This window comes from Hemiscyllium ocellatum, chromosome 39 (assembly GCF_020745735.1).
Source record: "Hemiscyllium ocellatum isolate sHemOce1 chromosome 39, sHemOce1.pat.X.cur, whole genome shotgun sequence".
NCBI classification, from domain to species: domain Eukaryota; kingdom Metazoa; phylum Chordata; class Chondrichthyes; order Orectolobiformes; family Hemiscylliidae; genus Hemiscyllium; species Hemiscyllium ocellatum.
In genome coordinates this window covers 30829078-30853833 of record NC_083439.1, presented here as the reverse complement: position 1 = coordinate 30853833, position 24756 = coordinate 30829078, and the positions used below count along the sequence as shown (strand labels likewise).

At 42.5% G+C, this 24756-nt stretch overlaps 1 protein-coding gene across 7 annotated transcripts in view; it reads left to right on the top strand.

Annotated features, from left to right (window-relative positions):
• Positions 1 to 24756, top strand: part of sema4ba (sema domain, immunoglobulin domain (Ig), transmembrane domain (TM) and short cytoplasmic domain, (semaphorin) 4Ba) — a 476044-nt gene that overhangs the window by 167593 nt on the left and 283695 nt on the right. For 6 of the 7 annotated variants that reach the window (XM_060853315.1, XM_060853318.1, XM_060853319.1 and 3 more), the window contains exon 2: positions 2763 to 2875. The gene's annotated coding sequence lies outside the window, so the exon portion shown is untranslated. Of the gene's footprint in view, positions 1 to 1419; positions 1476 to 2762; positions 2876 to 24756 lie in introns of those variants that run through there. The other variant, XM_060853311.1, reaches the window with a different exon arrangement.

Here is a 24756-nt window from a genome sequence, read left to right as displayed (position 1 = left end):
CTGGCCCGGACTCACAGGCTGAGCTGAGGCTCCAGGTCTGAGGCTAGACGCACCTGAACGAGTGCAGGACCACTGTGACCTGGTGGTATTGCTCGGTTGAGCATGGGTTGGGGCTTCAGTGTTACAAAATTGGCGTATGGCTCCAACTTGGACATAGCCGTCATCTGAGTGGCGGTGGTGGGAGCCTATAACCAAAACCCGAGCCTGTGATAGAGACCCTGGCCGATGTCAAGCAGATCAGCAGAGGGAGGAACAAGAAGGGCAGAGAAAGAGAAACTCGCCAGCCTGACTTATATATAGGTCAAAATGCTGGAACTCCCTCCCTCATAGCATTGGGGAAAGTACATGTTTCACATGGACTGAATGTTTCATAAACAGCCACCTTCTCAAGGACAAAGAGGGCTGGGAAATAAATGCTGGCCCTTGTCCCAATAATAATTAAGAAAAGTTTTATACAGTCACAAGCATCCAGTCTCTCTACCACCGACACTCCGTTCCAGCAGTGTGTACCACCTACAAGAAATTCACCAAAGATCCTCAAACAGTACCTTCCAAACCCACAACCATGTCCATCTAGGAGGAAGGGTAGTAACAATATGGGAACACCACCACCTTCAAATTCCCCTCCTAGCCACTCATCATCCTGACTTGGAAATATATCACTGTTCCGTCACTGTCACTGGGTCAAAATCCTGAAGTTCTCTCTCTAAGAAGACAGCTCAACTCCACCTTCTCAAGGCGTGACTATGTGGATAGACAATAAATGATAGCCCACCCAGTGACACCCATGTCCCACAAATGAATAAAAAAACAAAATTGTCTTTGATTGTAACATTTCTAACCAATTTATAAGCAGATGACACTTGACCACACTCTCCAGGTTCACAGTGTGGGTTTCCATGCCATCTGAGGAATGAATCAAGTAAAATTCATGCAAAAAAGGCCACATTGAAACTTCCTGAGCATGTCATTAGAAAAGCAGTAGAGAAGTATTTAGTTCACATGTGTGCTATTCTTGGCTTGTTTTACATCTGACCTAAGAGGATTTGAAGATCTGTAGATTGTGAACAAGGTAGCCACTGTGTTTGTCTTCAGCATATTACAATAGAGTTTTGACTCATTCTTGGAGAGTAACTCTGAGGTATGGGTACATTCTCACATTATTTTGTCAGCAGGAGTTCTGCTATGGCTAAACTTGCTAATTACAGGAGCGTGTGAATTAAAAAGGAAGTTTGTTTTATGTAAACAGATTTATTCAAAGTTGAACTGCACGGGAGTGGTCATTGATAGCTGTTGCTAAGGAGCTGTGGAATATTATACCACTAGAAAGCAAGGTCAAAGAGGTAACTCAAGTAGGCAGCTGGCTGACGTAGTGAGTAGGAATTTATAGAAGGAGTTTTCTTGAATACTGCTGGTTGATATACTGTCATTAAGGCCTGTAAACAATCTCACAGCGGAAGCAAGTTGATTTTCTGGTAAGAACTATCACTGCTTGCATCTTTGAACTATTAGGAATGTCAAATTTGCTCAGTTTTTAAAAAATCTGTTTTAGATAAAGAAAGAAGGATTTGCATTTATATAGTGTCCTTTTGCAAACTCAGGACATTCCAGCCAATAAAGTACTTCTGAAGTGTGATCATAGATGTCATGTAGGGCACTACAATAGGCTCTGTGGTTAGCACTGCTGCCTCACAGCATCAGGGTCCCAGGTTCATTTCCACCCTCAGTCGACTGTGTAGAGTTTGCACATTCTCCCTGTGTCTGCATGGATTTCCTCCAGGTGCTACAGTTTCCTAGGTGAATTGGTCATTCCAAATTGCCCAATAGCATCCAGGGATATGCAGGCTTAGCCATGGGAACTATAGAGATTGGGTAGAATGCTGTTCAGAGGGTCACTTGATGGGTCAAATGGCCAGCTCTGAAGCTATAGGGATTCTATGAAGTATGCAACATTTCTAATATAAAAAGTTCCATTCGTAGTTTTGCATTTGGCATTTTGGGAAACCAAAGGATTGAAAATGGAGAATTTCATTAAAAATGCTGTTGAGAAGAGGGGAGCTGGAGAAGGCCCTACTGCCGCACTGCAAGATGCAGTCAGTGCAGTATACAGTGCAGCAAATAGGGAATATTTTCATGTGCTCGCCTTTCCTTATTGCTATAACCTCCTACAGCCCCCAGAAATCTGCTCCTTCAGTCTTAGCCCCATGTGCATCCCCATGTTTGGTTGCTACCCTGTTAAAGGTCATGCTTTTATTGGTCCTAAAATCTCAAACTCCCTCCCTGAAGCTTCTCACTTCAATCACCTCCTCTCTTATAAAAGTATCTAGTTTTTGGTCACTTTTTCTTGCATCGCACCTTGCGGTTCAGTGTAATATTCACCCTGCAGAGTGCATTACCACATTAAAAGGGGTACATAAATGCAAGCATTTTGGTGCATAGAGGAAAAATGTCCAACACTTTGTCACGGAACATGACCAGTATTGAATTGTGATGAGTACAACTTGATGTTGCCAAGGAATGTTCCGCTTGGATTGGGATTGCTCTCGGTTCAGGGCCCCTGTACAATGGGAGCGGATTGGGAGTTGATGCAATTGGATTAGAAAAGTGCTCAGAGCACGGATGAGCTGGTCCAGTCAAGAGTAAGAACAAAGTGCAGTTTCAGGCAATTCATGGGGAAATTGGTGGTGATTGTTAACTACTGTGCAAAAATCAAGGAGACTTGTTCCAAAGTTGATCTATGTGTTATATTTTCCCACCTTAAGGGCTAGCGGTCATGTCATCAACACAACTGGCCCGATTAAAGGAAAGGAGTGAGATCGAGAAATGAAATCTAACCACGTGGAGTAGAACAGATTGGTTTTGATGAATGACTTGGGTAAGTGTGTCGTTTCTGTTGCGGTGACGTTTTCCTATGTTTGATTCACATTCAGTGCAAGCCGTGCGGGAAATGAAAGATTTCTTTTTTTTCGTGAATATATTTATTTCCTTGTTCCTCCTGAGATTGCGGAGCTTATGAATCAATTTTGCACATCATATCTCACAGTAAGAGAAACTCGAATAAAATGTCATGGTCAGTTAAGGTGATCTCAAACACTGGAAGTTATGATAACAACTTCCATAAATTTGGCTTCTGATTTGATCGAGGGTAAGACTGAGGAGTGAGTGGAGTGATGTATTTAAAAGGACATGCTCAGATAAATAGAAACTACTTCATTCAAGTCCTATCAAAGAAGGGACTAGGGGGGTGAAGTTCATTCGAGTAATACCACAGTAAAGCTGACTGCATTGTAAATGTGATCTAGTTAGAGTGGCCTGTGCAGGTGCCTGTTTGCATGCAGTATGACTCTATGAGTCGAAGTATGTCCTCTGTGTGCACAGACTCTGTCTGTGTGAAGGTATGTGCAGGTGCTGGAAATGGGATTAATATAGTTCGATGGTTATTTTTGACCAGCGCAAGCAGGATGAGCTGAAGGGTCCTTTCCTGTTCTGTAGACCTCTATGACTATTATTGATGTCTGTGGTCTGTTGCAACACCAGATAACCCAACACGGACAAGATCTTCCTCATTCAGCCCTGAAAGTGCAAACATCAGGAAACACATTGGTTCCAGTTAAGTACATAAGAAATAAGAAGAGAAGCAAACCCATCAGCCCATTGAGTCAGTGATGCTGACTGTTCCCCATATTGCCAAAATTCTCATTCTCAAGCTTAAACATGTTTGACCATTCAGCACTCATAACCTTCTATACTACAGAAATCGCAAAGTTCACATGCCTTTCAGTGAAGTTCTCCTCGTCTCACTGACTGGTCCTTCATCTCGAGACACAGAGCTCCTTTGTTTTAGATTCCCCAGCTGGGAAAAGGAACCTTCAATATTTACCTGTCGAGCTCCTTTAAGATCTTTAACATCTTATTAGAATCACCTCTTATTCTTCGAAACTCCAAAGAATGTGTTCAGTTTCTAAAATTAGGACAACCCCGTCATCCCATGTACTACTCTAGTAAAACTTTGCTGTGCCAATTCCAATGGAAGCATACCTTTCCATAAATATGGAGATCAAAGCTGCATATGCTGTTCTAACAAAGTCCCATACAATTCTAGCAAGATGTCTTTACTCTTATCATGCACTCATAGAGTCATACAGCATGGAAACAGTCCCTTCAGTCCAACCAGTCTATGCTGACCATAATACCAAACTAACTAGACCCACCAGCCTGTACTCGGCCCATATTCTGTCAAACTTTTTCTTACTCATATACTTGTCCAAATGTCTTTTAAACATTGTAACTGTACCAGCAACCACCACTTATCCTCCAAACCCTTGCAATAGAGTTCAACAGACCATTTCGGAGACATGAGTAGAGCAGGGACAGGAATGGTTGTTGCAGGTTCCAGGATTTAGATGTTTCAGTAAAATCAGGGAAGGTGGTAAAAGAGGGGTGAATGGGGGGAGGTGGTGGCATTGTTAGTCAAGGATAGTATTAGGTGGCAGAAAGGATGTTTGAGGATTCATCTACTGAGGTAATATGGGCTGAGGTTAGAAACAGGAAAGGAGAGGTCACCCTATTGGGAGTTTTCTATCAGACTCTGAATAGTTCCAGAGATGTAGAGGAAAGGACAGCAAAATTCAGTTATGTTTACTTTAGTGATGGAAAGGGATAGGTATATACCACAAGGCAAGAGTTATAGCCAGAGGAAAGGCAATTATGATCTAATTAGGAACAGTTAGGAAGCATAGGATGGGAAAGGAAACTGCAGGGGATGGGCATAATTGAAATGTGGAGCTTATTCAAGGAACAGCTACTGTGGGTCCTTGATAAGTATGTACCAGTCAGGCAAGGAGGAAATTGTCGAATGAGGGAGCCATGGTTTATGAAGGAAGTTGAATCTCTTGTCAAAAGGAAGAAGAAGGCTTATGTTAGGATGAGATGTGGTGGCTCAGTTAGGGCACTTGAGAGTTACAAGTCAGCCAGGAAAGATCTAAAGAAAGAGTTAAGAAGAGCCAGGAGGGGACATGAGTAGTCGTTGGCAGATAGGATCAGGGAAAGCCCTAAGGCTTTCTATAGCTATATCAGGAATAAAAGAATGACTAGAGTAAAATTAAGGTCAATCAAGGACAGTAGTGGGAAGTTGTGCATGGAGTCAGAGGAGATGAGGAACTGCTAAATGAATATTTTTCGTCAGCATTCACACTAGAGAAAGACAATGTTGTTGAGGACAATACTGAGATAAAGGCTACTGAATTACATAGGCTTGAGGTGCACAAGGAGGAGGTGTTAGCATCCTCTGGGAAGACAAGGAGAAGACTGCTGAGCCTTTGGCTTTGATCTTTATGTCATCATTGTAACAGAAGATTGGAGGATAGCAAATGTTCTCCCCTTGTTCAAGAAGGGGCGTGGAGACAACCCTGGTAATTATAGACCAGTGAGCCTTACTTCAGTTGTGGGTAAAGAGTTTAAAAAGTTTATAAGAGACAGGGTTTATAATCAACTAGAAAGGAATAATTTGATTAGGGATAGTCAACATGGTTTTGTGAAGGGTAGGTCGTACCTCACAAATCTTATTGAGTTCTTTGAGAAGGTGACCAAACAGGTGGATCAGGGTAAAACAGTTGATGTGGTGTATATGGATTTCAGCAAAGCATTTGATAAAGTTCCCCTCAGTAGGCTATTGCCACAAAATGCAGAGGCATGGGATTGAGGGTGATGTAGCAGTTTGGATCATAAATTGGCTAGCTGAAAGAAGACAGAGGGTTGTGGTTGATGGAAAATGTTCATCCTGGAGTTCAGTTACTAGTGGTGTATCACAAGGACCTATTTTGGGTCCAACGTTGTTTGACATTTTTATAAATGACCTGGATGAGGGCGTAGCAGGTTGGGTTTAGTACATTTGCGGATGGCACGAAGGGCAGTAGAGTTGTGGATAGTGGAGAAGGATGTTGTAGGTTATAGAGGGACAGAGATAAGCTGCAGAGCTGGGCTGAGAAGTGGAGAATGGAGTTTAATGCTGAAAAGTGTGAAGTGATTCACTTTGGAAGGAGCAACAGGGCAAATGATAAAATTCTTGATAGTGCAGATGAACAGTGAGATCTTGGTGTTCATGTGCATAGATCCCTGAAAGGTTGATAGAGTTGTTAAGAAGGCATGCAGCATGTTAGCTTTTATTAGTAGAGGGACTAAATTTTGGAACCATGAGATCATGCTGCATCTGTACAAATCTCTGTTGCGGCCGCTCTTGGAGTATTGCATAGAGTTAGATTAGATTAGATTAGATTAGAATACTTACAGTGTGGAAACAGGCCCTTCGGCCCAACAAGTCCACACCGACCCGCCGAAGTGCAACCCACCCATACCCCTACATTTACCCCTTACCTAACACTACGGGCAATTTAGCATGGCCAATTCACCTGACCTGCACATCTTTGGACTGTGGGAGGAAACCAGAGCACCCGGAGGAAACCCACTCAGACACGTGGAGAACGTGCAAACTCCACACAATCAGTGTTCTGGTCATCTCATTATAGGAATGATGTAGAGGCATTGGAAAGGGTTCAGAGATTTACCAAGTTGTTGACTGGTATGGAAGGAATGGCCGAGGGGTTTGAGGCTATTTTCGTTAGAGAGAAGAAAGTTGAGAGGTGATTTAATTGAGGCATATAAAATAATCAGAATATTAGATAGGGTGGACAGTGAGAGCCTATTTCCTCAGATGGTGATGACTAGTAAGGGGGGTGGGGCATAGCTTTAAATTGAGGGATGCTAGATATAGGACAGATGTCAGAGGTAGTTTCTTTATTCAGAGAGTAGTAAGGGTGTGAAACTCACTGCCTGCAACAGTAGTAGACTCACCAACGTTAAGGGCATTTACATGGTCATTGGTTAGTCATATGGACGAAAATGGAATAGTGTAGGTTAGATGGGCTTCAGATTGGCACAACATCAAGGCTGAAGGGCCTGTACTGCACTGTAATGTTCTGTATTCTATGTTGTATTTGTTTGTAGAGCAGCTTGCTGTACCTGCATGCTGACATTTTGTGTTCCTTAAGCACAGCCATGTCTCACTGTCTGAACATAGTTAACTGGGGAAGTAAAGGACAGCAACAAACTGAAAGATAAAACACATAAACAAACTTATATAGGAGATATGGTCAGTATGGTTTGCAAATGACACCAATATTGATGGTGTAGTGGACAGCAAAGAAGGTTATCTCAGAATGCAGCGGCATCTTGATCAGATGGGCCAATGGGCCGAGGAGTGGCAGATAGAGTTTAATTTAGATAAATGTGAGGTGATGCATTTTGGGAAGGCAAATCAGGGAGGACTTATACACTTAATGGTAAGGTCCTGGGGAGTGTTGCTAAACAGAGACCTTGGAGTGCCAGTTCATAGTTCCTTGAAAGTGGAGTCACAGGTAGATAGGATAGTGAAGAAGGCATTTGGTATACTTGCCATCATAATCAGTGCATTGAGTATAGGAGCTGGGAGGTCATGTTGTGGAGGTACAAGATATTAGTTAAGCCACTTTTGGAACACTGCATTCAGTTTTGGTCTCCCTGCTGTGAAACTTGAAAGGGTTCAGAAAAGTCTTACAAGGATGTAGCTAGGGTTGGAGGGTTTGAGCTGTAGGGAGAGGCTGAATATATTGGGGCTGTTTTCCCTCAGAGACTGAGGGGTGATGTTATAGAAGTTTACAAAATCATGAGGGGCATGGATAGGGTGGATAGCCAAGGTCTTTTCCCTGGGGGGATTGAAAACTAGAGGACATAGATTTAAGGCGAGATGAGAAAGATTTAAAAGAGACCTGAGGGACTACATTTTCACACAGAAAGTGGTGCTTATATGGAATTTGCCAGTAGAAGTGGAGGAGGCTGGTACAATTACAGCATTTATAAGGCATTTGGAAGGGTACATGAATAGGACGTGTTTAGAGGGATATGAGCCAAATACTAGCAAATGGAAATAGGTTAATTTAGGATAACTGGTCAACATGGACAAGTTATATATACAGTTATATGGGAAGATGTTAAGGTGGACTAATATTAAGGTTATCTGTGTGTTAGGATAATGATTTTAAAAAGTAGAGAGAAGAAATGAAGCCATCTTTCCGTTATGATGGTTCAGATTTTCTTAAGGGGGGGAGGTTGTGAAGTTGTAGCTGTACTGTGCCTTTAAGAGAGTTAAAAGCAACAGAACTACCTGACAGAACCAAGTGTTCTGAAAAAAATATATAATATAACATTTGGTTGAACAACTTGATTAGCTGGTTGCCGGGAAATAACAAAACAGATTGGAATTCGGCCAATCAGTTTAAATTATGCCCGGAAAATCTCAAACTCCAATCCAGTTTGAATTGAGAATATTGACAATCTTAAAACCAATGACACAATGCAGTGCTTTGGGGGTGGGGGAGAGAGAGAGTATGAGACCAGGGAAAATTGAACAGTTGAGAGGAGAACTGCCAAACCACCTGCATGTAAAAAGACTGCCCGAAAAATAGCTCTCTTAAAAAAGTACCTTTATCAATCAGTAACTGTGAAACTGAACCCCCAAGAAGAAGAAAAGAAGACAGGAATTCAGAGAAAACTGAAAGGTACCTGGTTTGAGATAAAAAGTGTTGTTTTGTAAATCTTAATTGGGAGTTTTAGCAGACCAGTATTATAGAAGGGAATGTAAAAGATAGGTTAGAGGAAGGAATTGTAATTAGTTGTGAATTAATTATTCTCTGTTATACTTTAAGAAATAAAGTTGTTAATTTTTACTTTAAATAGTTCTTGGCCTATCAAATTTTCACAGATTACTGCATGGGATAAATCTTTTCTGTGTTGCTGGTTTAAAATTATGCAGGAGAGTTTACCCTGTGTCGTAAGAGACTGGAGGGTCTGTACAGCACTATGACTCTATGACTAAAATTAGTGGCAAGCGAGGGACAGAAAATCCGAAAGACCAACAAAAGATGATAAAGAAAGGAGAGAATAAACATGCAAATAATATCAAGACTGGCAGTAAGTACTTCTTTGAATTTATAGAAAGGGAAACAAGAAGTCAGTGAACTTGGGCCTCTTTGAGATTGGGGAAATAATAAGATGGTGCTCGGAAAAAGCAGAGGAGTGAAATGAATACTTTGCATCAGTCTTCCTGGTAGACGCTGATGATGTTCCAAAATTACAGAATAATCAAGCATCAAAAGTGGGAGAAGAAATAAAGACAATAACCATTGCTAGAGAAAAAGTACTAGGGAAACCAGTGAGGCTTCAAGTTGATAGGATGCATCCCATCAGATCCATGGGACTAAGATATTAAAGGAGGTAGTGACGGAGATAATGGATGCACTGGCAGTGATTCTTCCAGGAAGCCTTAGATTCTGGGAAAGCCCTGGCTAATTGTAAAACTGCCAATGTAACACCTTTATTCAAAAACGGAACGAGACACAACAAAAAGGCAACTATCGACCAGTTAGCTGAACATCAGCTATTGGGAAAATATTATAAAGGATGTAATGGCAGAATAATTCAAAATTTATAAGATAATTAAGCAGAGTGAATTTGGCTTCCTGAAGGAGAAATAGACACTGACAAATTTATTAGAATCCTTTGAGGAGGTGACAAATAGTATAGATAAAAGAGTTGTAATATTTTTGGGTCTCCAAAAGGCATTCATAAGCTAGTATACCTCAGCTAGAAAAAGGCCTATAGTGTTGGGGCGTAGTATATTAGTGTGGATTGGGGATTTGCTAACTAGTGGAAGACAGAGTTAGGAGAAGAGGCACATTTTCAGGATGGTGACTTCAGGGTGGGGTGTCACAGGGTTTGCAATTATTGACAAATATATATTAGCTACTCAGGTGAGGGAAGTGAACGTACTATCACCAAGTTTGCAGATAAAACAGAAATAGCAGGGAAGGCAAATGGTGAGGATGATGCAAAGAGTTTACAGAGAGAAGTATGGTCAGGTTAAACAAGTTGGCGTAAACGTAGCAAATGGAATATAATGTGGAAAATGTGAGGTGATGCACTTTGGAGGAAAACTGGAGGAGTTATTGCTGGGGACTGTTAGTGCAGAGACACAGGTAATATTCTGGGGAGAAAGTGAGGTCTGCAGATGCTGGAGATCAGAGCTGAAAATGTGTTGCTGGAAAAGCGCAGCAGGTCAGGCAGCATCCAAGGAATAGGAGATTCGACATTTCGGGCTTATGCCTGAAGAAGGGCTTATGCCAGAAATGTCGAATCTCCTGTTCCTTGGATGCTGCCTGACCTGCTGCGCTTTTCCAGCAACACATTTTCAGCAATATTCTGGGGATCCAAGTTCAAATCCCACCATGGCCGATGGTGGAGATTGAATTCTATCAAAATCTGGAGCAAAGTGTCTAATGCTGACCATGAATCCATTGCAAATTCTCAGTGAAACCCCATCTGGTTCAATAATATCCTTTAGGGAGGGAAACTGCCATTTTTACTCGGTCCAGTCTATATATGAATCCAGTTCCACAGCAACGTGGTTAACTCCCCCGACCCACCGGGCAATTAGTGATGGCCAGTAAATGTTAGCCCAGCCAGTGACGCCCTGATCTTGTGAATGCATTTATTTTTAAAATGTGGAAGGCATTTAAGATTCAGCCACATTGCTTGTGGATCTGAAGTCACATATAAACCACATTTAATTCCACATTTATGATTGAATTTAATTCCACCAGCTACCTTGGTGGAAACCAGTGTTGAAGCCAGTGCATTAGTCTGGGCCTTTGCTTTATCAGTCCACTGATATTGCCACTTACCCACTGTCCCCCCACTATTTTGTACTCCCACTGTTTATTGCTATGCCATTTAGTCAAACAGGTGAATGTGAGGACTGCAGATGCTGGAGATCAGAGTCAAGATGAGAGTGGTGCTGGAAAAGCGCAGCAGGTCAGGTAGCATCCGAGGAGCAGGAAAATCGACATTTCGGGCAGGAGCCCTTCATCAGATTCATCCATTGCTGATGGGACAAAGTGCAGAAAGACAATGCAAGGCAGTCAGGGATACTATGAGCATCAAGGTGGCCTCCGAGTGAGTACAGCACAATGACAACAGCAAAGACCTTGGAGGTGAAACCTCACCCAGTCCACGAGCTGGGTACATAACCTTGTGTGCAAAGTATCCTTCCTGCAGCCTTACAATAACAGTTGCCAGTGCAGCAGTGACATGCAGAAATGACATGCAAGTGGACTGGTGATGTGCGATAAGGGTCCTTATGGCTTACACATATCCAATGCCAATGTCTGTGGATGTCGGGTGTATGTGCTCGATGCCCATGGTATATGCCCTGAGATATTGGTACCCGATGTCCAACATCGAAGTCCTTCAGAGTGAGCGATGAGCTGAAGTTGCCAGGTGACAGCTTTGCCCAAAACATCGATCTTTTCTGCTTCTCGGATGCTGCCTGACCTGCTGTGCTTTGCCAGCACCACACACTCAACTCTAATTTCCAGCATCTGCAGTCCTCACTTTCACTTAAAGTTGCCAGGTATCCAGTCTGACCTCCATGTTGAGAATTCTCACTGCCCACTGTGTTTGATAAGATATGAAGCCGAATATTAACATGACAACTTGGCCTGTTAGTAAGGCATTTAACAAGATATAATCCCCCTTAATTGGCAACTCACTGATGCCTGGTGAGAAACTTGGCTTGCCACTCAGCAAATGCATAAAAAGTACAGAAAAAGCTCTCAATGTTGAAATAGGCTTCACCAGACTTCTCACCTGATTCTTCCATAGGTTTTACCAGAGTCCACATTGGTCAGGCCTCAGTAAGATTGCACCCATGCTATTGTCTTGAGTTTGCAAAAAGCAGTTCAGATTTAGTCATCTGCATGTGCTGCAATTTAAAAGGATCAACTTATAGTGGTCACAGAAGTTACTACTTGGCTCTGCAGCTTACAGGGATTATGATGGTACAGACGCTGGCACAGTGGCTCAGTGGTTGGCACTGCTGCCTCACAACTCCAGGGAGCTGGGTTTGATTCCATCCTTGGGAGACTCTCTGTGCGGAGTTTGCACATTCTCTCTATGTCTGTGTGGGAATCCTCTGAGTGCTCTAGTTTCTTCCTACAGTCCAAAGATGTGCAGGTTAGGGGGATTGGCCATGGGAAATGTAGGGTTACAGGGATGGGGATGTGATGCTCTTCAGCGGGGTGCTGTGGATTCAATGGGCCAACTAGCCTGCTGCCACAATGTCAAGGTTCTATGATTCTCTTGAGCAGTGCGGTACCCTGTAAAATTGTGGCAGCTGCTTTAGAATGTCAATTTTTCAGGTGATTATATACGCTGTTTTTTTTCAAACCTGATCAAGTCCTTTGTAGTTTCATTCTTGGGAGAAGACAATGTCATCTTTAATGCATTGTGACATACCATGGGGTGATCAGGAAGCCTTTTGGGCTCTTCACTGCATCAAGTGGAATGTTGTGGTGTTGTGAACAGAGTCTAACTGGCAGAGTGGTTCAGAAGGTGTTTGACTTCCTTGCTCAGATCATTGATTACAGGAGTTGAGACGTCATGTTGAAGTTGTACAGGACGCTGGTGAAGCCACTTTTTGAATACTGTGTACAGTTCTAGTCACCTTGCTGGAAGAAGGTTACCATTAAATTGTACACCAGGTACATTGATGACATTTTCTTCCACTGCACCCATGGTGAGGAGTCACTGATAAAATTACACAGTGACATCAACAAGTTTCTTCCCACATCAAACTCACCATGGACTACTCTCGACTGTCTGTCTCATTCTTGGACACATGCGTCTCCATCAAGGATGGACACTCTACCGCAAACCCACAGACAACCTCACAATGCTACACTTCTCCAGCTTCCACCCAAAACGTATTAAAACAGTCATTCCAAATGGACAAGCCCTACGCATACACCAGATCTGCTCAGATGAGGAGGAACGTGACGGACACCTGGAAATACTCAAGGATGCCCTCACAGGAACGGGGTACGATGCTTAACTCATCGACCGCCAGTTCTGACGTGCCACAGCAAGGAACCGTAATGACCTCCTCAGGAGACAGACACGTGCTGCAGCTGACAGGGTACCCTTCGTTGTTCAGTACTTCCCAGGGGCTGAAAAATTACGCCATGTTCTTCGTGACCTGCAACACATTATCAATGAGGATGAGCACCTCACCAAGACCTTCCCCACACCTCCACTACTTGCCTTTAAACAACCGCCAAACCTCAAACAGATCATTGTTCGTAGCAAACTGCCCGGCTCTCAGGACAACTCCATACAACCCTGTCACGGTGGACGCGGCAAGACGTGTCAGATTGTGGACATAGATACCACTATTACGTGTGGGAACACCTCCCACCTTGTACATGGCAGCTACTCATGTGACTCAGCCAACGTTGTCTATCTTATACGTTGCAGGCAAGGATGCCCGGAGGCATGGTACATTGGGGAAACCGAGCAAAGGCTACGACAACGGATGAATGGGCACCACACAACAATCAATAGACAGGAGGGTTCTCTCCCAATTGGGGAACACTTCAAGTGGTCCAGGACATTCAGCCTCGGACCTTTGGGTGACCATCCTCCAAGGTAGACTTCGGGACAGGCAGCAGAGAAAAGTGGCCGAGTAGAGGCTGATAGCTAAGTTCTGTACCCATAGGGAGGGCCTCAACCGGGACCTTGGGTTCATGTCACACTACAGGTGATCACCATTGCACTACACACACACACAGATATTCCTACACACACACACACACACACTCACATACACACGGACACAGGTACACACAGATGCACACACAGACACCCACACACACCCTTATAGACACACACACTCCCACACTCACACATGCACCCCCTCACAGACTTAAGACACTCTGCACTCACTACACACGCACACGCATACACACACTTTCTCACACTCACAACCCCCACCCCAGACAGACACACAGACACACACACACAGACAGACAAAGACCCACATGCACACATATGTTTTGTGGGGTGAATTTGTACTTGCAGAGTTACATTACACTTTGCTCAAAAACTGCACACATTCATGTACACCCCAGTCCAACACCGGCATCCCCAAATCATAACCATTAAATTGGAAGGGATTCAGGAAAGATTTACCAGGAAGTTGCTGCGACTGGAAGGCTTGAGCTCTATGGAGAGACTTGATAAGCAAAAACATTTTGCCACTGGAGTGTTGGAGGTTAAGGGCTGACCAGATGGAGGTTTATAAAATCATGAGGGGCATAGATAAGGAATGATTTGGAGGTGCCGGTGTTGGACTGGGGTGTACACAGTTAAAAATCACACAACACCAGGTTATAGTCCAACAGGTTTAATTGGAAGCACTAGCTTTTGGAGCGACGCTCCTTCATCAGGTGATTGTGGAGGGCTCGATTGTGACACAGAATTTATAGCAAAAATTTGCAGTGTAATGTAACTGAAATTATACATTGAAAAATAAGGTATAGATAAGGTATGTAGCAAAGATCTTTCCCCTAGGTTGGCAGAGTTCAAAACTAGGGGGCATGATTTTAAGATAAGAAGAGAAATATTTGAAAGGGACCTGAGGGGCAACCTTTTCACACAGAGGGTGGTTGGTATGTGGAATGAACTGCCAGAGAAAGTGATAGATACAGATACAGTCACAAGATTTAAAAGATATTTGGATAGGTACATGACTAGGAAAGGTTTAGAGGAATATGAGCCAAATGCAGGCAAATGGGACTAGATCAGTTTGGAAAACTTAGTTGGCATGAACAGGTTGGACCGAGGAGTCTGTTTCCATGTTGTATAACTCGATGACTCTCTGTGACTGTATAACACAATACAAAATACAAAATGGCTTTCTCCCTTGTATTGCTCCAGGAAACTGTAACAAAAGCACTTCACAGACCCTTTGTCATAAACATCTTTGCCAATTCCCTTGGCCCAATCAACAAGACAATTAAAACTTCTCGACACCAATACATTGCCTTTGTGACAGTCATTTCTTGGTTAATGTTCTTTCTAATGGTACAACTTCTCTTAGGGGCCTGTAAAGTCCTTGTAACAGCATTTTTCCATTTTTGCTTTTCCAAATCTCCATCACCGTACGTAATGGCATTCATGATTTTTGAAGATCCTTTCATACTGATGTCCCTAATCCTTCTTTATCACCAGGACTACACTTCATCTGTTTCCATTTTGCTTGCTATTTCAAAATGTGTTCCCTCAATATTTACTTCTCAGTCTTGCTTCCCCTGTAACTATCTCTCTGTAGTGGCGATTAGATTTCAACCATTTATTTCTCCATTTGTACTGCTACTTCACTGTTGAATTGCAAATCATTTTTGAATACAAATAAACGAAATGACATTTTTAAACTACCATTTCTTATAAGGGCCCTTGTCTACAACACAGCCACCTCAGCATTTTCTGTTGCTATTTCAGATAAAACTCATGTGGATTTTGGGTTGTGTTATTAGAGGAGCAGTTTTATGATGTGAAACCTTGCCCATAGGTGTTTTCTATTGGGGTCGATTAAGAAGTTTGGTTCTTTTAGGTTATAAGTCTCCTTAGGGATGATAACAATGTGTACTTGTAAAGGTGAGGTGTATGTGGCTTTGGGGAAAATAGGTGAATAGGGCTAACTGAGTACAAACAAATGCTGGAAATCTGACATAAGAATAGACAATGCTAGAAGGTCTGGCAACATCTGTGGAGAAAACAGAGTTAACATTTCAGATTGATGATGATCTTTCATCCACACAGATAGCTCTTTCAAAGGGCTAGCACAGACATGAGGTATGATATTCTACATGGCTTTCTGAATGTGTGGTAAGGTTCGGTGTCGCTAATGTTGATTAAAGTCAGTTGGTTCACTGACGTTCTACTGGGTTAGGAAACTCCTACACTGTCGTTCTGCTGGGCTAGGAAACTCCTTCCTGGGCTAGGAAACTCCTTCACTACTATTCTGCTGGGCTAGAAAACTCCTTTACTGACGTTCTACTGGGCTAGAAAACTCCTTCACTGACGTTCTGCTGGGCTAGGAAACTCCTTTACTGACGTTTTGCTGGGCTAGAAAACTCCTTCACTGACGTTCTGCTGGGCTAGGAAACTCCTTCACTGACATTCTGCTGGGCTAGAAAACTCCTTTACTGACGTTCTGCTGGGCTAGAAAACTCCTTTACTGACGTTTTGCTGGGCTAGAAAACTCCTTCACTGACGTTCTGCTGGGCTAGGAAACTCCTTCACTGACATTCTACTGGGCTAGAAAACTCCTTTACTGACGTTCTGCTGGGCTAGAAAACTCCTTCACTGACATTCTGCTGGGCTAGGAAACCCCTTCACTGACATTCTGCTGGGCTAGTAAACTCCTTCCTGGGCTAGGAAACTGCTTCACTGACATTCTGCTGGGTTAAGAAACTCCTTCACTACTATTCTACTGGGCTAGAAAACTCCTTCACTGACATTCTGCTGGGCTAGAAAACTCCTTCACTGACGTTCTGCTGGGCTAGGAAACCCCTTCACTGACATTCTGCTGGGCTAGAAAACTCCTTCAGTGACGTTCTGCTGGGCTAGGAAACCCCTTCACTGACGTTCTACTGGGCTAGGAAACTCCTTCACTGATGTTCTGCTGAGCTAGGAAACCCCTTCACTGACATTCTGCTGGGCTAGAAAACTCCTTCACTGACGTTCTGCTGGGCTAGGAAACTCCTTTACTGATGTTTTGCTGGGCTAGAAAACTCCTTCACTGATGTTCTGCTGGGCTAGGAAACTCCTTCACTGATGTTCTGCTGGGCTGGGACACTCCTTCACTGACGTTCTGCTGAGCTAGGAAACCCCTTCACTGACATTCTGCTGGGCTAGAAAACTCCTTCACTGACGTTCTGCTGGGCTAGGAAACTCCTTTACTGATGTTTTGCTGGGCTAGAAAACTCCTTCACTGACGTTCTGCTGGGCTAGAAAACTCCTTCACTGACGTTCTGCTGGGTTAGGAAACCCCTTCAATGATGTTCTACTGGGTTGGGGAGTCTGGTACTACATCATATGCTCATTATTCTGTGCTCCATTCCTCCTCCCACCTTTCAGTCTTCAGCCTCCCACACAGTTGCAGTAAAGCTCAATGGAACCTTGAAGCACGGCACTTCATTCTGTAATTAGGGTTTTTACAACCCCTCTGAATCAATATTGAGTTGGACGATTTCAGGCTCTACCTTCTGCCTCAACTGTTTTCAGTTGCTGTAGATGAAAACACTGCTGTTCCTCTCGAATCAGCTTTTGTTTCTTTACTTGTCCCAGTTTGGTGTTGCCTTCCCCTCCCTGTCACCATTGATCATTTCTGTCCTCCACCCTACATCAGAGCTTCCCCATTCTATCTTCCTCCTACTCCTTGCCTCTCTACTATCTTCAAACTGTTACAGTATTTTCCAGTCCTGGTGAAAGACCAGCGAACTAAAATGTTACCTCTTATTTGCTGTCCACAGAGGAGAATACTGTGAATATTGCCAACATTTTACTGTTTCTTTTATTTCAGCAATCTGATTGACTTTTGTAAAGATATTCCTCCATGGCATGGCATGGCATCGCTGACATGTACCTACCTTTTCAAATTGTCCTTGAGACAGTGATGGCAATCTGCCTTTTCAAATGATTGCAGTCCATTGTGGGTGTACACACAGGGATTTTTCCTTTCTCCTGTGTGGAAAAGTTGCCTTCATCCTGTTCTCCCATTAGAGGGAGATGACTGGTAATGGTATAATCTGAAAGGTTGAGAAGCAGAATCCATCATCGGAATGTTAGTTGGTGCAGGAAATGAGGTAACATCGGTCCGTATCTCAAACCAACTGCCCAGCCAACTGACTTAAAGCAGCCCCCTTCCTGTGTAGCATAAAGGTACTGATGTCTTTACTGTAAGAATAGCTACTGAGCAAGTGAATAAGGAGCTGTGTCAGATCACAGAGTCATACAACACGGAAACAGACCCTTTGGTCCAACCAGACCGTGCCGAGCTTAATCCCAAACTAAACTAGTCCTACTTGCCTATTCCTGGCCCATATCCTTCCAATGTTTCCTATTCATGTACTTAACTAAGTGTCTTTTAAACATTGTATCTGTGCTCACACCCACCACTTCCTCAGGAAATTCATTCCATAAAAAATTTGCCCCTCATGTCTTTTTTAAATCTCTCTCCTTTCACCTTAAAAATATGCCCCCCAAGTCTTCAACTTACCCATCCGAGGGAAAAGACACCTATGATTTACCCTATCTATAATCCTCATGACTTTATAAACATCTGTAAGGTCACCTCTCAACCTCCTACACTACAGTGAAGAAAGTCCCAGCTTATCCAGTCTTCCTTTATAACTCACACCCTCCATACCCGGCAACATCCTGGTAAATCTCTTCTGAACCCTCTCGAGCTTAATAATATCCTTCCTATAAACACAGAACTGAACACAGTATTCCAGAAGAGGCCTCACCAGTGTCCTGTAGAACTTCAACATGACTTCCTAACTCCTATATTCAAAGGGCTGAGCAATGGTATGGAACTGGGTCCTTAGACCGGAGGATTCCAGAGATAAACTTTCTGACCATTTCTTATGTATAGTTTAATAAAGAGTTCTTGATGTTCACTGACGTGAGTGTGCGAACCATCTTCAGTCAGCAACCTGATCACATGACATCATGTGGTGGCTTTGATAAAATGTAATGGTTTTCTCAGAGGGTAATTAATCATTTCCTGCATTGCTGTAACTCCGACCAGCTGTGGATGGCACATTTTCTACCCTGAAGTAAATGAAGCAGAACGTTATTAATCAGACTGGTGTTTTATTCTGAATTCATGAATTGAATCTAAATGCTCCTCACTTTCATAAACCCATGTTTCTGGAACATTAGTCCAAACCTCTTGACTGCAAATCTAGGAACACCATGATATGCTCCATCATCACCCCACCCCAACCTGTGTACACGCACATACACAGACACAGACACACAGACATGCATGCACACATAGACACACATAGTCATGCGCACACGAGGCACATACACACAGAGACATGCATGCACAGACATATATACACACACAGACACTTGCACGTACCACACACAGACATGCGCACACACATATTAATGTTTGCACACACAGACACACACGTACACACACACACACACACACACACACGCAGGCATGCACACACAAGGTGCACGCACACACACAGATATGCACACACACACAGAGAAATATGCACACACATACACAGACACGTGCACATACCACACACAGGCATACATGCATACACACAGAGGCACGCATGCACATATATAGACATGCATGCACACACACACACAGACACCCACACACAGAGAGACACATTTGTTTTTGTGCACCTCCTATGCAGCCATAACTTTGTATGCCTTGCCCTGTCTAAACACCCATAGATCTGTATGCCCTTGTATGTTATGATCTGCCTGTACTGCATGCAAAACAAAAGTTTTCACTGTACTTAGGTACACGTGACTACAATGAATCAGATTAATCCAAATCAACACACACACACACACACACACACACACACACACACACTTAACACTTCCAATGTAATTGCTGAATAGTGATAAATATTACCATGATGATACAGCCTAAGTCCCAAGAATACATTAAAGAATTTGTCAAATGTCATTCTTTAGCATGGGTAGTCTTTCATCTTGATTTAAATGCCTAATCCATTTAATATATGTAATTGCTGAAAGTAAAGCTTTAAATATTTAAATGGAGATAAAAACCTACATCTTCTTAGTAATCAGAAATGTCCCTGTCATTTCTGCAGTGTTGCCAATTCTGAATATGAGCTAGAATAAAGGAATGTTACTGCATTTAATGCGAATTACCTTCCATCAAATACATGGGAAGTTGTTCAGTTGAAAGAAGTGAAAATAAAACCAATAGGAGTTCTGTCACAATCAGTCTGGACTGTAACTCTGCTTCTTTCTCCAATAACACTAAAAAAATTAAGCCTTATGAGCTGCAAATCTGTAATTAAAAACAGAAATTGCTGGTCTGACAACATCTCTGAAGAGAGAAACAAAGTTCATGTTTTGAATCTCAAAATGTTGCCATTCTGAGAAATTGGATTTGAAATGTTACCTCTGTTTCTCTCTTCACAGTTGCTACCAGACCCGTGGAGTTTCTCCAACATTGTCTGTTTTGATTACAGATCTCCAGCGTCTGCAGTATTTTATTTCTATTTCAGTAACTAATCTGTAATCCAACTACAACTGTTAACCCTCAGTTATCTCTTATCTAGTTCCGTGTGAGACCCATTATAAGCACTAAGTGCACAGTTTTCAATCTAGTAAAAGACTAGAGCTCGACACATTATCACAATAATATGATGTATCACAAAAGGCAGTACACTTTATATATTCAATGACAACTTTGGCTGACTCCAAGTAGATCCCAGCATGAATAATTTACTTGCATTCTGCACCTTCTCGGATATTATTACTTTATCTAGTTTAACTTGGCCATGATTAATGTAATAGTTGTTTGTAAATAATGAGCATCAATTTAGAAATGACAAGAATTTGAGGCTAATAAATATTTATCACCAAATCCCCAAGGAAATTGGCAAAACCGAGGAGTTTATTTCGGCAATCTGTTTGCAATTTTCTCTGGGAGAACTTTTGTTGAGAAAGAAGATGGAGGAAATACACATAATTTTGGATGTTTGAGGCAGGAAGACGATGCTCAAGACATAGCAATACTGTGCTGGTTAAGAAAGTCGCTAGAGCAATACAGACTGGAGTTCCATATTGGGATCCTGTGGAATTCCAGATACAACAAACTTTGAGTGAATTGCCTGGGATTCCGCCTGGCAATTCTACTACACATGGAACCCTCTGAAAGAATCCAGATGGGTCAGGGCTGCTGCTTCAGTTAATAGTTGTCCAGGTAAAGTTAGACAATGAGAAATCTAGTTTAACTCCTGTTACACTGACCAGTCCAACTTACCACAGACACCGCCAACTAGACTTCCCCTGACATCACAGGAGCCATGACAACCATAGCTACACCCCTCAGCCAGACCCTACCTAAACACAATTTCAGTTCCCCTTATTTCAGCCCAGTCATGAAAGTGTGGAAGCAGACCATTCGGCTCACTGAGTCCACATGGACCCGCTACAGAGTACCCCACCCAGACCCATCACCCTATCCCTGTAATCCTGCATTTCTAAGGATGATCCGCTCAACCTGCACATCTTTGGCCTGTGGGAGGAAACTGGAGTGCCCAGAGGAAATGCGTGCAGACACAGGGAGAAAGTCCAAACTCTACAAACAGTCACCCCAAGGGTGGAAATGAACTTGTATCCCTGGCGCTGTGAGGCAGCAGTGCTAACCGTTGAGCCACAGTGCTACCCAGTCTCCTCAATCACTTCCTACAGGATGATTCCGTCATTCAAGGAGATCAATCTGGTCACTTTGTTGCACTCTGTACTAGGTTAAAAATCAGGTTGTGACCACCTGATGAAGGAGCGGTGCTCCAAAAGCTAGTGCTTCCAAATAAACCTGTTGGACTACAGCCTGATTTTTAACTTTGTACACCCCAGTCCAATACTGGCATCTCCAAAGCATGTCTGTAATAGGTTTAGTAGGAATTTTGTTCTGTATAAAGTGCTTTGAGATGTTCTGAGTGTTCTCATCTGATTCAGTAATAGCCTTTAGGAAATCTGCCATTCTATACTGACCTAAATGTACTGCAGATCCACAATGTGGTTGAATGTTAACTGCCCTCTGAGAGGCCAAGCAAGCCATTTAGTTCAAGAGCAGTTAAGGATGGTCAACTAATGTTGGCCTCGCCAGTAATGCTCACATCCCATGAATGAATAAAAAGGGCTCTAAGTAAATGCATATCCTTTCTTTTTAGAAAGGTGTTGACAGCAAATTTGGTGACTGAAGGTGGGAAAGGGATCAGCTATCAGACAAGAGGCCCTCTCACATTACCTGTATCCATTGCTTCATTAGTTAATTATTAAAAATTGTCAAACTTTAAATGGTGATGGGCTTGAAATAATTTTTAACTGGTTTAGGATTGACCAGCCTGGTGCAGGGGCTTTCAGATGTCAGGGAAGGAAAGTAATGACAACTTCATTTTCCATGATTGTCTGGCAAATTGTGCAGGATACAAAATGGGAACAGCAAATACGCTTGTGGATTTTGGCAAGTAATGGGTTTCCTGGCCATTTTTAAATCTCTTACTTTAAAACTGTAACAAAGATGAGGTGTAGACTGGAAGCCAATCGCTATGGATCAGTTATTGAGGAGAGGAGTATTTTTATAAGTGTCTACTTCTTGTGGAACTATGAGGAAGACGAAGCAGAGGTCATCTAAACATTAAATTGCTCTGGTAGAATAAACAAGGGGAAACCATTCCCACTGTGCAATGGTTAGTAACCTGGGGACACGGATTAAACATCATTGGTGAAAAATTGGGGAAATATGAATTTTTTTTACGTGATGATTTGAAACAAATTGGAAAGTGCTGTTGATGGAACCAATAAATTTCAAAACGGAATGAGACGCGTCCTTCAAAGAGAAAGGTTGCAGAGTTATGGTGAAACTGCAGAGGGTTGGGGCTAATTAGGCAACTCTTTCAAAGAAACCAGCACAAGCACAAGAGGCTGAATGGCCTGTTTCTGCATTGCAGCATTCTATTGCAGTTGGTTCAGATATAACACGAACCTTCCATTCTATTGCAATCTCGTGTTGTCAGAAAATCGCACAGTAGCCGCACCATTTAAATTAATGGGGAGGTCAGAGTCACATTATAGCCAGTGCAGGTAAGGAAATTTTGCGTTCTGCAAATAACAGTCTAAATTCTTCAATCGTGTTACAGCTAACTCACATTGAAGAAACACATGTTACAGGAGAACTGACTGTAGTACAAGCAATGTAGTCAGACAGTTGTAGACTTGATTTCAGTAGAGTTAAGTCTCTGATCCCACACTTGCAGGAGAGTGGGTGTTTCAACTTTATGTTTGAACCTTACACCCTGTGAGAGTGTGGGCTATGATATACAGCACTGAAACATGGTCATGACTAAATTTTGTAGAGCTCTCCACCCAAATACCTCAGTCTACAATATTGGAAAATCATGCATTTCATTGAATATTTAATGTGAAGAAAAACTAATAAGCCAACTCTCAATAATGTGTACTTGTGCAGATGACTGGAATAATATTCACACAGACTATAAGAAGATTTCATTTGCATCTGCGAATTCAGTATTTTGTCTGCAGTAGTACAGGTGCTGTATGCAAAACTTATGTTAATTTGCTGCTAAACATTGCCATTTGCAAGCTGCTATCTTTTGATAAGCATCAGAGTTGAATTTCTGGCAATAAAACCCTTTAATCTGCTCAGTACAACTGGCTCTCACAAAGATAATGTTAACAAATGAAACACCAGGCAGGCATTGAATGACCTGACAGGTTAGCATGCTGATGGAGATTGGGACTGGCAGAGAAGGCAGTGACATTGGTGATAGATGTGGCCATCGAATAGGCCTGGTTGGCCAATTGTGCCACAACCCAGCCGATAAATATTCCTCACAATGGCAGGATTGGAAGGAGCAATGATAAAGGGGCAGTTTTACCTGGCATTTTCAGCAGCCAATGCCCACTTTTATTAATGGATTTGAATACAGGAAATGTCATTCCTTTTCTCTTCAGGTTAAGTGTTTGTGATCTCAGCAATGGAAAAGGCTAATTTAGTTTTTTTTTGGCATGTGTTTGCACGCAGTGAAGGTGAGGAACGTCAGAGCTGGCATTCCGTTGCTTATCTCATCTGGTATTAGATCTTCCTGGGACAGGAAAACCCTCTTCACTGTCTCCTGGTGACATACATTAGCAGCAACCTCAGAACACCATCGCTTACTGCATCAGTGAGAACCTTTCCATTTCCCATGTTAACTGGTCTCGTGGCCCCAGTGGGTGAGATTGACATATATAGGATTTTAGATGTACTAGGCTCCCATATGTAAAACTGAGGCCAACACATTTATTTCTGGAAGCTATTTAAGTAGAGCAGGTCTTATGCATTAGCTATCACGGAAGGCTTTACAAATGAAATCCCTGATGCTAGTGTGGTCAGTTGGCCAGCAGCAGAAATGGCTATGATACTGGTTAAGAGCTACAATTGAGCATGTTGGGAATTCTGGTTAAGCTAGTTTAAACTCTGATCTTGGTTACAGCTGCAAACAGAGATATCATGACCCATCCTATATGCCGTGACCCGTAGTATCCTGTGTTAACCAAATAAGGTTTGATGACTATCTGCTAGAGAGATTGGCACCATATAACCCTGTATGAAGCATTTTATGTGGCTGTTTATGAATTGATATAAATATTTGTGAATTGTTTATCAGTAAACTCTCATCGTCTGGGATTGAACGGAGTGATCAGGGTTTGGTCAGTTTGTTGGCTGAGTTCAAGAGAAGCTTCTAGAAGCGAGCACATAACAGAACAAAACATTTCTCAGGAGTGCACTCTTGAGACAAACATTTGAGGAGTATGTGCCCTGAAGTCATCTCCAGAGAAGACAATGAATCACAAGACAAGATCAGGGTCATATTTGTTTCAAGCCGAACTTTTAGAGTTAAAGTTCGAATTAGGGTTAAGCATGAATTAAGTTGAAGTTAAATGAAGTGAGTTAAGGTTGAAGTTAGTTAAGTTAGATGAAGTACGAAGTGTTTGCAAATGATTGTAAGGTTTACAGTG